This window comes from Gavialis gangeticus, unplaced genomic scaffold, assembly GCF_001723915.1.
Source record: "Gavialis gangeticus isolate Ggan-Ray unplaced genomic scaffold, GavGan_comp1, whole genome shotgun sequence".
In the NCBI taxonomy this organism is placed as follows: Eukaryota; Metazoa; Chordata; order Crocodylia; family Gavialidae; genus Gavialis; species Gavialis gangeticus.
The window spans coordinates 30,128,658-30,141,872 of NW_017729024.1; the positions used below are offsets into that span (position 1 = coordinate 30,128,658).

Below are 13,215 nucleotides of genomic sequence, written 5' to 3' on the forward strand. Positions count from 1 at the left end.
TATAAACTCACTAGGGGGGACCAGAAGGGTTTAGGGGAGACACGGTTTCCCCTAGCGCCCCCTGGCATGACAAGGATCAATGGACACAAATTATTAGAGAGTAGGTTTAGATTAGACATCTGCAAGAACTACTTCACAGTTAGGGCGGCTAGGAGCTGGAACCAACTTCCTAGGGAAGTGGTGCTGGCTCCTACCACGGGGATCTTTAAGAAGAGGCTTGATGACTACCTGGCTGGAGTCATTTGTGTCCAGTCTTTTCTCCCGCCCAGGCGGGGGGGTCCGACCTGAAGATCTACAAGGTCCCTTCCGACCCTACTTCTATGATTCTATAAAAACAGAAAATTGTACCCTACTGGGGTTCAGGGTCACAGTGGTGGGGCTGTTTTTGGTGTAGCAGTCCCTGTAAAGTGCCACTGGTGACAAACCCCAGGGAAAGAGGAGTATGGGATGTCCAAAAACCCCAGTCCCTGCTGCCTTGTGAGTTACCCAATGGAAAGGGAAATGCTAAAGCAGCACACCCTGACAGAAAAGCAATTGGAGGTTCACAGAGAAAGAAAGGGATCAGAAGATTCACAAGTCCAGAGTCTAGAAAGGGACTGAGAGTGGGCTCAGAAGATCCAAGGTCCTAGAGAGAGAGAGAAGGGGCCCAAAGGACCTATGAGCTCAGGGCCCAGAAAAGGACTAGAAGTGTGATCAGAGGATCCGAGGGCATGTAGAGAGAAAGAAAGGGATCAAAGGACCCATGAGCCCAGAGTTCAGAAAGGAAGTGGGAGTGGGGTCAGAGGATCCAAGGGCCAAAGAGCAGGTCCCAGCCAAAGGGTCACGTGAGCATGGGAGGCCAGGGACCTGTAGCCCAAAGGGGGCATAGGGCAGAATCAGTGACTTGTAGCTCAGGAGGGTGTACAGGGTCAAGGGGCAAAGAATGTAGAGAAAAGTAGAATGGTATCAAAGGGTCCAAAGGCCTAGAAAGTGGACAAATGTGAGACCAAGGGGTCTGAGAGCCCAGAGAAGGGGCTAAGAGAGAAGATCAGAGAAAGATGCCATCTGAGAGGCTTGTGGCATGGTGTAGGAGCGAATGGAGCCATGAAATTAGCCCTTAAGGCAAGGACCACAGACACCTGGTAGTCATTAGCAGGAGATCATGTCTGGAAAGCCTTGGGGCAGACTCCCTTTTATAACTATAAAATACACCAAGGCATAGCAGAGTAGAGAGAGCAGGGTAGAAAAAGAATTGTTTTGGTTTCCAGGGGCTTATAGCCAACCCTGGAGAAGGTGCCCTGCTGTAGTTATACAATACAGGACCCAGGACAGACCTCTGGGAAATATCACTTGATACTTCCTCCCAACTAAACACCAAGGCATGGATTGAGCATGATGATCCAACCTGCTGTGTATCCACCTTACAGTACTTTCATGTAGTCTATATTTTCTTAGTTTGTTGTGGAAGACAGTGTTGAAAGCATTGGTAAAGTCAAGGTACAGAATCGTCCACAGAGCTTATGACTGTATATCATATCAAGTTGGTCAGACATGGGGAGTTGGTTCTTAGAGAATCCATGCTGCCTCTTTCTGATCTCCTTGTTTTCCTCTAGGAGCTTCAATGTAAGGCTCCTTGAGCATCTGCTTCACGATCTTTCCAAGTATCAAGGTCAGATCTGTAATTCCCTGTATCCTCCTTCTTTCCTTCCTTAAAGATTAACAATATATTTGCCATTCTCCAATCATCCAGGGCCTCATCTGACCTTCACAAGTTCTGAAATAGGATAGCCAATTGGTCTGAAATTACCTCAGCCAATTTCTTCAGTACACTATGGTGTATCCCATCTGGCCCTGCTGACTTGAAAGCAGCTAGCATTTCTAAGTAATTCTAAATCTGTTCTTCCACTACTGTAGGCTGTTCCTTCTGGAACTATTTGCCACATCTACAGTTGAACGTATGGATCTCAAATCAACCTCCTCAGTCATTTGTGGAGTCCCCAGTGACTTTCCTATTTACTGAAAGGCTGTCATCCTTGTATTGAAAGATAATTGCTAACAATGATGACAAATTCTTTGAGATCAATCCAGCAGAGCTAATATTTACTATTTAATTTTAAAAACCTGTCCCATCTAGAACTTACTTGAAGTGACATGATCAGTTTTGCCTTTGCTTTCATTATAATTTTATAATCTGATGATGATGATAATAATTAGACCAAGTGAGTAAACAATAAATTGCATCACAATATCCATAACCTTTTTAGAAGGGGCTAATTATTCATTTAGAACAGAAAAAAAGGGAACAGTTACTGGGCACTCTGCTCAAGCAACCCTATTACAATATTTACTCAAATACAAGATAACCCTGAATATAAAATGCCCACCCCCAATAATTAGATCCTATATATGCAAAATGTATAAATTTGTTATTTCCTTGGCACATAATCAAATTATCAGAGGTTTCCTTGACTGTGTCCCCCTCTACCACTGCTACAGCAGGAAAAAATAGATCTTGGGGGCCGGGGGGGCGTCAGGTGCCCCCCTTGCCCTCTGCACTCATGACTAGAACTGGGTGTTCTTGTAATTAGTACTGGGATGCTTCAAAACTGCATATGTAGACGAGATGCATAGCAACCTGGTCCACCTCTACTTCATAGGAGGAAGGGCTACACTAATAATTTGCAACAGTTTGAGACAGAGGAGGGCACCGGTGGATTCTGAGTGAACTGTCTGGGGCCCTGTTTCTTGTTTGCCAAACATTTAAGGCTGGTGAAGAAATAGGAATAATTGGAAATAGGAAAGAAAGGCACAGTTCAACTGCTGGAGTGAAGAGGAAGTTGAAATGTATCCAACGTAATGGCTCACCATGACTTTAAAAAAGAGTCAGCACTGAGGGAGACTGAGTGCAACAGGTCCTACCTTATATCTTACTCAGACAGGCTCTACTAACCTATCCTTGTGGTAGGCTCCTGTCTTAGCTGCCTGCAGAGGGTTTAGATTGAGTATGATTGTGGGTAGAAAGGTAAGAAAGATTTATTGACTTAAGAAAAACACAACTATGTGTAGTAACAAGACAAATGATGACAGACAAAACCAATCTGCATCGGCAACTTATCGGCAGTCCCTCTGATGCCTGATACACAGCAAGCTTCTCTTTCCATAAAGTTCAGCGAGGTCAGGGGTCCCTGGACAACGCTATCTGAGGGGTGCGGGGAAGGACCCTGGAATGCAGTTCTTGGGCTCCTCAAGGTCCACAGGGCCACTGATCTAGGCAACAGCTAACTAATTCTTTTCAGAGCTGCATCTTCCTTCTGAATAGTTTCTAGATATTTCAGCTAATTTATGTCTTCTGAAAGACACTGATAATGTACGACCACTTAGATTCCTTTTTTTAAACTGTCCTTGGACTGACCAATATAAGCCTTGCATTCCTTTGATAAGGTAATTTTCCTTGAGCCACAGGGCCTTACTACTTCCAGGCTTTGCTAAATTTACTAGGCCTTACTTTATACAAGGCCTCACTACATCATAAACTATAATTAGGCTTTTAGCAACAACTTATAGCTTAATATCTAAACAAATACAGAAAAACACTTAATCTAATCTTTATAGAGCCTTCAGCAAGCACTTTTATTACACAGACCTACTTTTTAGCTGCTACAGGCTCTCATCAGCATCTCAGTCTTTTGACTAAAATCAAGCATTTTGGCACAAAGGAGAGGGTGTCAGGGCTGGCTCTGGCCCTCCCAGTACCAGCCTGGTACTGCAAGACCTCCAGACCTGGTGCCTAGTTCCTACAAAGGGAACACCCACCTGTTTGTTGTTTTTTCCCCCGAAGGGCCACATACCAAAAAAGGTTCCCATCAACGTTTGCCCAATGTGGGCCATGTGTTATACAGTTATGCTTAGTGTTGGCTGTATTTAATCATCTTTATAGTTGGCTTCCATTACTGAGCACTAGCTGCTTTTGGCAGCAGTTTAAAGATGGATAATATATTTAATGAGGTGTCCTTGTATGTAAATATAAGATGAGGGGGAAATGTTTTGACTGGGGGAAAAACCCTTATCTTGTATTTGAGTGAATATGGTAACATACTGACACTTGTATATCATCTTGCCTTGCTAAGAAGAGTGATTTGCTAGAGCCTGGGCATAACAACACTGGAGGACTGACAGTGGGCTTTTAGTGTATGAAAAGTACTCTTTTCTTTTAAGGGGAATTTTCCCATGTAGTTAGTCTAAAGAGACTGCTGCTGAATTTCTGTTTCAGCACAACACCTCTGTATTTATTTCCCATTAAAAATGCTGACCCACAATAGAATACATTCCCACTAATGCTTTCATCTGCTTTATCATCACATAACAAAAATTCAGCTGCCTGTAATTATGTCACTGCCATAAACCATACACTTGCTGCTTCTTTTAGGCAATTATTATTCATAAGGGAATAACGACAATAACAATTAGAGTATGCCAGTTGCTGAATTATTCCACCATATAAATTTATATGTATATGTAGATGATTGTCCAACCGCTTAAGGTGCCTCTTCTAGGACTTTAATCAGATTAATTCAATACAGACTGCTAGTTTATGGGTGGTAGTGTTAATGTTTTGTGTGCCTGCTTTTATGAATGGTTCCCTGTTTGTTTATTTTCATACACAGAAATTCTTATTTAGAAAGGCATCATAGGGTAATAACTTCAGAGAACATTTTCTCATATTCCATAGATTAGACATTACCATCTGGTAGGTTTGCTCCTGGAAAGTAATATTGTGAAATGGAACACCTGACCAAGTAATATAATTATAGCTCCATTCCTGTAAACACTTACTACAGTGAATAGTTCCAGTGGCTTTACAGTAATATTCATGAAAAATAATATTTATAAATTGACATAGACTATATCCATATCTTTTTAATTATTCTCTGTTGATTAATATACTCTAGTAATGTTAAGCTGGCTTTTGTTTCCTTGTTTTTGGTCTGATTTCCACAGCACACACATGGACTTGTTACTGTAGTTCAGTGCTGGGTGAAGCATTCATCCCTGAGCAAGTAATGATACTGTTTCTTTTTTTTGGCAGCTGTAGACAGCTTTGATTTCTGGTGGAACAGCACCACCATCTGACATGCATTTTATACAACATCCCATTTATAATGTAGTAATAATTTTTTAAATGCCTTACAGAATTAATTCACAGCCAAGACGATCCATTCTGCTTCCATGAATAGAGGGGAGTGAAATCAGTAGATCCTGTTCCTAGAACACAGAGTGTCATGCTGTTCTCATTTACTTTGGTTTTACACTTAATTCCACTGACTCCAGGGATTGATGCTGACCTCTTGACTGATGTGGTTATGAACAACAGAGGATGTGAGGCCACAGTTCTACAATTTTTCCTCTGTCCCTGTTAACTCTGGGAAGATCCCCTACTGGAATTCTGGCTGGGGTCGGTGCTTCAAAAGGCTTGACAATAGGAGTATGAAGAGGTGGAGCTGACCATCTGCTACGAGAACCTGTAAAGAAGGTGGAAAACTGTAATATTTCTTTACAAAACATGCCTGCCTCAGTTTCCCACAATGCCAGTTTGGCTGTCCTTTCCCACATGCAGTATTTCCCAGCACTGCATTTAATTATGTTAAGTACAAAAACGGGAAGCAATATGAGAAGGTTTACAAGACACTGACATGTCTTTTTGGAGTTCATATTCTTGATCAAGGGTTTCTTTGTTTGTTTTTCTTGTTATGGTAAGATTTTGTTCAATTGGGTTTTGGAGGACAAGGATAAGAATGTAAGGGAAGGAAGAAACCTTTCTTGAAACACTGCAACCCAAACCTTGATGGCATTCAGATGACAGTGTAAGGCACACTTATTTGATAAACTTTTCCCCATAATTTCTGCTCTTACAGGTAAATGCATAAAATCCAATTAATGAAAATATGCTCTTCTGTCTAATACCACTGGCAGAGACGAAAACCTTTTTTTATTATGGATGCATGTGCTTTCTACTACTTTGCAAATGGTGTTAACTGCCTTAAATATTTCTTAGGAAATGAGGTAAACAAAATAGAGACACTAGTTTTAACTCCTTGAATTGTACTTAGGAATACTGTAACTAAGAATGTAGTATTCAATACATTAAATCACACCTAGGGAGGCACTTACAGGCAGAACGCTAGAGTATGCTCGTCTTTGCCTGTTCTTCCTTGGTGCCATTAACAACAAGCACCAAGTGCTGCATCTCTGATCTTGAGCTGTTACTTGGTGATACTGCTGCTAGAAAAAATGCTATTTTATTTGAAACTGAAATGTTCTTTTTAAAAAGTGTCAATTTAGACACAATTTTCCATGAAGAAAATATTTTGAAGTGAATTTTTGTTTCAGAATGCTGCATTTTGGAAAACTAAAAAACTTTAATTTTGAATTTCTTTTTCTCCGTTTCTATATTATGTGTATTCTTTATGCACAATATCCATGTAATGGGTGTAGTAGTCATGCTTTGGACTCACTGTATTGGGATGAACAAGACTCTAACTTTGACTCCAATAAGCTGAAAGTAAATCTGTTTCCATTTCAGCAAGGGTTGCCCCTTTAGCTGCAGAGCCATTCCCTTCCCACTTTCATCCTACGCAGAGTTCCACATTTTAACACCAGCACCTCCTTCCTAATGCTCATGAGGCTTTGGTAGTGGTTCCAGGACCAATGAAACATTGTCAACTAACCTACTCATGTATGTTAGTAGTATTTTCCATTCAGTCACTAAGAGGCAGTTGCTCTTTATGGTTTTAAAAATATAATTAATCTAGAAAAGAAATGTTTCTTTCTAAGACGGGAAAAGAGATGAGTTGAAGAGCTGTGTTTAAAGTGTCAAACTGTTCCATGAAACGCAAGAAAAGACTATTTGATTCACATGTCAAGTTCTTGCTTGCTTGTGCTGTAGTGAAACTGTTTAAAATAACTTTTTATTACTATACAAAAGAGATACTGAAAATAAACTATTTCAATGGTGAGGAGTATGCTACCTTTAATGATATTTAAAATAAAATGCAATAGATTTCTTTTTCAGTTAGTGTGTATTTTAAAATATCAACAAAAATACAAATTACTGGATTTACTCAAATCCAAGATGACGTTTTTCCCTAATCTACATGGGAGGGGGAAACTTTGTCTTAGATTCCAGTATCCTCAGGACAGGCTGAATCCAGAACTGCCCTGGGCCAGGGTGGCTCATGAAATGGGGGAGAGGGTTCATGGTGGGGGGGAGTGCAAGGGAAACCACACAGTGGGGGTTGGGGATGCAGAGGGGAGATCATGCTGTGGAAGAAAGGAGGTGCACAGGGGAGACCATTGGTGTAAACCTTGTGGGGAGCACATAGGAGACTGTACAGCCCATCCCCTTGTCACCTGCTGTTTCCTCTCCCCACCTCCCACCGGTTACCTTTTGGCTCAAGCTCCTGCTCCAATCCTTCTAGCTCAGATGCAGCTCGGTTCAGTGCTACTGCTTCTGCCTGGCCAGGCTGGGCTGGGACCACTGCTGCTGACTGCCCTAGTACTGGAGCTGAGCCAAAGCCATCCAGAAGGTAAACAGTGGGGGGAGAAAGCAGCAAGGGAGCTGGCATAGGCATGGGGGTAAGTAAAAGGGGACCACATGGTAGGAGGCCACAGGGCAAAGGGTGGGGAAAGGGGGAAGGCAGCAGAGGGGGCATGCAGTGAGGAGGCAAGGGAATGGGGGGCAAGTGGCAACAGGGAGACAGGCATCAGGGAGACAGGAACAGGCACAGGGGGGCAAGAGGCAGGGGCACAGCCACTTGCTCCCTGGCACTGCTTTCCCTGCCACAGCAGCAAGGGGGGATACATTTAAGATGATCCTCCAATAATTAGATTCTGTACATAGAAAATTATAAAAAATGTATTATTTCCCATGTATATAATCTAATTATTGGAGGGTCATCTTAAATTCAAAGTAATCTTGGATTTGGGTACATACAATATATTTCAATGCTACTGACATGTTGCTGCATTTCTATTAACAATTATTTTAAGTGAAGGAAAAAATCCGGAAAACATTACAAAAATTCTAACACACAAAATGTCTCTGAAAACAACATTTTCAGACATTGTTCCATGGGAAATTCTAAAAAATAAATAAATTTTAATGTGCTAAAATTACCTAAAAAAAATGAAATTCCAAGTTTCAAGCAGCTCTTTTGGGTAATTCAGAAAAGGAGATATATCTGGTAAGGCTTGGAGGCTGCTAAATATGAACGAATGGTCACCGCCCAACAAAATTCTTGCAGCCACCAAGCCATATCCAAGTAAAATCCATACCACTAAGGACAAAAGATATTTGAAGAATTCATATAATGCCGTAGTTACTCCACCATGACTTAATCCTTCATTTTGGGGTAAGTTTTTTAAGACAATACTCTGGTGAGCTCATCAGAATTAATTACTAATGTGTTGAGGTCAGGCATAACTCCCACTCATTGCATAGATGTTCATAGCTGTAAGGCAATGCCAACCAATTCCTCCTGCTTTGAAGTTCAAGAAACACAAAGATCTAGTTCACATTTGAAGCCCAACCAAAGCACAGTATGCGTCACCTGGACATGGATTGGTCCCCAAAGATGCCAGTACTGTCCAGATTCAATGGGGCCCTGTCCACAACAGGGTACACTCTACACCAGAGGTTCCCAACCCTCAGGCCACAGCCTGGTACCCGGCCCCAAAGGGTTGGCTGCCGATCTGAAAGTCCGGAAGTGACTGGCATACTGCAGACCAGCAGTATGCTGGCCACTTCCGGTCTGCGGTATGCTGGTCTGCAGTTTGCCAGTCCACGGTCACTTCCAGTCTGTGACTTGCTGGTCCACGGCCTAAAAAGGTTGTAAACCACTGCTTCACACTAAGAAATACTTGACTTTACTTCCAGACAGCAGCTTGGGTAGACTAGGTTGCCAACCTACCAAAGCATTTCCTGTTCAGAATTTCCTCTTCACTTTTTCACAGACCCTCTTCAGTTTTTCTGATCTGTATCAGAGATGTCAAACTCACCCTGGACCATCAAGCTCCTTGCGGGCTAGATCTAGATCTGAACCTAGTGAGCTATAGCAGCTGCAGGGGTTAAGGAAGCTATCACTTGCACCCCTGCCACCAACACACAGTTCCAACAGACCTCCATACCAAGGATTTCACTGATGAGCCATGTTCCCAACCACCCCACACCTAAATTCCTGGCCCCTCTAGAAGCCTTAAGCTATATGCTTCAGAACATGCAAACACATTCTACTCAGGATCATAGGTGCCAACTTTGATTTTTGCCAGGGGGAGGGGGCCTAAGAAGATGGACATGCGGAAAGTGTTATGCATTTCAGGTGATAGCCCTCTTCTTGAGGGGGGCCAGGGCCCTCAGGCCCCCACGTACTCAGCATCTCTGCCTAGGAATTATTGTGCCAGAATCATTCTTTTTAAAAAAGATTTACAGTCTCATTAGCTTTACAAAGAATGTTTCCTTGGGATTACAGTGCCACAATCATTTTAAAGAGTAAAACAATGCAAAGTTTTCTCTAGCATCTCTGCTACTTCCCATTCATTTTAATCACTATACTCACCCCTCGGCACTCCCTTGGATTTACTGTCAGATCTGAAGAGTCATATGTATGTGGTATTATCTTGCTGTTTATGTTGTTCAGGTACCATTTCTGTATTTTAAGTTATGCTGTTTTTTCCAGAAAGTATTGACTTTGCAGATTCCATATGCAAGGTCATTCTTCTCTTTTGCCCATATTTTTTCTACTTAAAAGATCTGCAAGCCATCTGTCTCCTTAATAAGATGTCTCTCAATAGCCTCAAGGCTGATTCTGCTCCATTTAAAAAACAAGCAAACAAAACTTTGTCTCTCTGTTTATCATTAATCACTCGCCTGGATTTTAAAATCTGGCTTTGCAATATTTATCAATGTATTACTCCCACAGTAGTCTCCTCTTTTCTCTTCTGATATCAAACCCAACTATGCAGCAGTTGCTTCAGCTCACTGCAGTCCTAATACTGCTAAAACTATGCGATATTATTTTAACTTTATTACAGTTGTGATTTTATTTACCAAACAAATCAAGTGAAACCTGTGCCCTTCAGTTTTGGAAGAAAATCATTTTTTAAGAAAAGTTCTCCATGTCATCTTTACAAAAAAGCATTTTTTGTCTCCCAAATTTGCTTTTGGTGTTACTTGATAAAATAGTACCATCATACTAATACAGAATATGCTCTTGTGATTATGATTTCTTTATATAAACTGGTTAAGAGTTAAAAATTAAGAGTAAAAGAGAAATCACAAAACCCAACTTCGGTAATTTTCAGAACTACAAATTTTACTTCTTCCCATTTAGCTAATTATTATTAGCATTTGGCAGGAAGTCACAAGACAAGCAAAGATGAAATAGCAGCTGCCAAAGATTCTTGTCTGGCATTTGGAGTGCATTCTTGTAATAAATAACAGACTTGCCTTTCACCAGCTTCAGGTATGAAATAAAAGCAGCTAAAATGAGACAAAAATAGTTCAAGCAGAGAGAGTATATTTTATTTACTAAGTTATAAAATGTATGTTATTATGCCCTCTCTGCTGTTGTCTACATAACAGCAAAAAGGGAAGAGAGAAAAAGCAATTTGTATCGTTGCACTGTGAGTTCTCAAATAGCCACAGCTCAGTTAATCTTCCTTTTTCATACTGTTGTACTAAACTAGACACTCAGGGGAGCAATAGCACTGCGTCTCAGTATTCACCAGAGCTGTCTCTCAACTTCTAATTTATTCAATACATTTTTATATGCCAAAGGGACGGACACTATTTCCATCAGCTGAAACTGAAAGTCATTAAACAGGAATGTCCAACTCATCCCTAGTTGCATCTGGCTCTCTGAATTAAAGTCAGTTTAAAATCTATTGGGCTACTGACTGGCATATTGTTTTATCTCCCACTGAGGATGGAGTCCTGAATGTTCTATAATCTAGACTGCGGGGAACCTATAAAGCCCTATAAAGTTGTTGTGCCCAATTCCGCAGTGCAAAAGCTGCAGTATCGTATTAAAATCTCTAAAGTCAAGACACCTCTTACAGTCAGCTCAACTTCATTTCCATATGAAAACTTTTAACTACAATTAATTTGAGTAGTATCTAAAATGGCAATAATTTGAAAGGAAAAAATAGCTTAGGGACAAAACACAGTGAAATATTCCAAGTAAACAGCATGGCCCACTGTTTTCACTGTAGACAGTCAATTTCCCTGTTTTGTTCCTTGGATTTCTCACATAGCGATAAAAAAAGAAGAGACACTGATAAAAATATTTTATGAGAATGCACCTAAATTGAGACTAGATTCAATGGCAGGGGTCCTGCATGAAATGACTTTTATGGACTTCTGACGTTAGAATCTTTGGGATTTCAAGTCAATAATGTCCCTTCAAGATTTGAAACCTGCATTTTGTTTTAAAAGTATGGCAACATGTCCCTATTTATTCAAAAGTTCATGACTGACTACAGAGCTGGAAAGACTCAAACAGACTGCACAGACATTAGGGCTGGAAGGGACCTTGGAAGATCGAGTCCAGCCCCCCATTTTTAATCAATTATTTCAGAATAATATTTGATCATAAATAATGTTTTAATATTCAGTTTCTAAGCCTCATTCCCACAGCATAGACAGCCACATTGCAGGCTCCCACTGACAAAAAGCAAAAGTGTTAGTCTTCCTCAGCTTTGAACCCAGGCAGTTAGACTCACTCCAACTACATGGGGCTGACTGTTTAAGCCATTTTAAGTTAAATTCCCTGTCCTAGATTCATGCAAGCTGCTACAGGGAGGTGTGTGTAACACCTCCCCTCACCCTGGAGGTGGGTGTGAATTTCACAGAAAGAGAAGGGCAGGGCAGTACTGTTGCCTCCTGCCCTGTGCCAGGGCTGAGGTAGGGGAAACAGTGTCACCTTGCAGTACCCTAGAACAGAGGCTTTTGGTACGGAGACCCATGTCTAAATATTGATGACCAGTCCCAACCTAGTGACCTTCACTCCTGATCCACTGCCCCCAGCCCCACCGTATGGAACTCTGCCAGCTTGCAGGGCAAAAGCCACAGTTTCCCATGTTTGTCTCCTTTAAAGGAGAGTCCATTTTTAAAGTTTGCTGATCCATTTTTAAAGTTTGTTCATGACCCTTTAACATATTCTTGCAATCCACTTTTGGGTCGAGACTCATGGGTTGAGAAATGCTGCCCTAGAGGGGGTTGGAGCATTGCTAGTACAGTCCTTGGCTGGTCTAACTATTGCACACTTCTGGTCTTTGACATGCTCCTGGCACCTACAGTGGAAGGGAAAGGCTATTCCTGGGGTCCACCAAGGCAGGGACAAGGAAGACAGAAACTTTTGGAGACCCCAGTATAAATCTGCTCCTATAAAATGTCAGTGAATAGGAAGAGAGGAGGGTAGCCTGTTAGTCTCAGGAAAGCAGTGACAAATAGGCCTGTTAGTCTCAGGCAAAACACAGGGCAGGGTAGCACACCCAGAGCCATCCCTAGGGTACGGCAAATCAGGGTGACCGCCCTGGGCCCCGTGCTTTGGTGGAGTCCCGTGGAGCCAGGTGGAGCAGCCATAGCCCCTTCTGCAGGGCCTGCCTGGAGCAGAGAGCTCAACCCCACACCACGAAACGCGGAGACCACCCTCCCTTATGGGGGTAACACGGCCCTGCACAGTCTTAAGGGGACCCCACACAGGCTGATTTGCCCCAGGCCCCATACCCCCCTAGCGTTGGCTCTGGGAGCGGCTTCAAGCCCTGCTACGCTTTCAAATGAAAGTCAGCCAGAAACCACCCATTAAGAGTTTTCAAGCACTAACTTTACAGCTGGTTGGCTCTTTATGCTGGACAGGCATTTTTATGGCCTGGGAATGCAGCTGGCCTAAACTGATTGCACCACACACCCACGACCCGCGTAGTGGAGGGAACATGTAGCAGGGGCCTTAGAGACTAACAGGCTCAGAAGAGGCAGGAGCTGCCCTGGCCAGCCAGCCACTCCCCACCTTCCTGGATCCCAGGCGCCCGGAGGAAGAGGCCAGCTCTTCGCTTTCACTTGCATTTTGCAAAGTCTCCACGGTGGGTTTTGCCCCCTTGGCAAGAGCTCCCAAGACAGTGGCAGGTCCAAAGGGGCGTAGCACCCTGTGGCATCCCAACGACAAGTGCTGACACCCAGCGCAG

General features: G+C 42.4%; 1 protein-coding gene across 3 annotated transcripts in view; it reads right to left on the minus strand.

The window, feature by feature from the left end:
* The window catches only part of TICAM2 (toll like receptor adaptor molecule 2), a 19,432-nt gene that overhangs the window by 5,755 nt on the left and 462 nt on the right, over positions 1-13,215 (minus strand). Inside the window, exons 2-3 of one of the 3 annotated variants that reach the window (XM_019516982.1) lie at positions 5,322-5,498; positions 5,168-5,241 (exon numbers count right to left, since the gene is read on the minus strand). The gene's annotated coding sequence lies outside the window, so the exon portion shown is untranslated. Of the gene's footprint in view, positions 1-5,167; positions 5,499-13,215 lie in introns of all 3 variants that reach the window. The other 2 variants (XM_019516985.1, XM_019516984.1) reach the window with 2 other exon arrangements.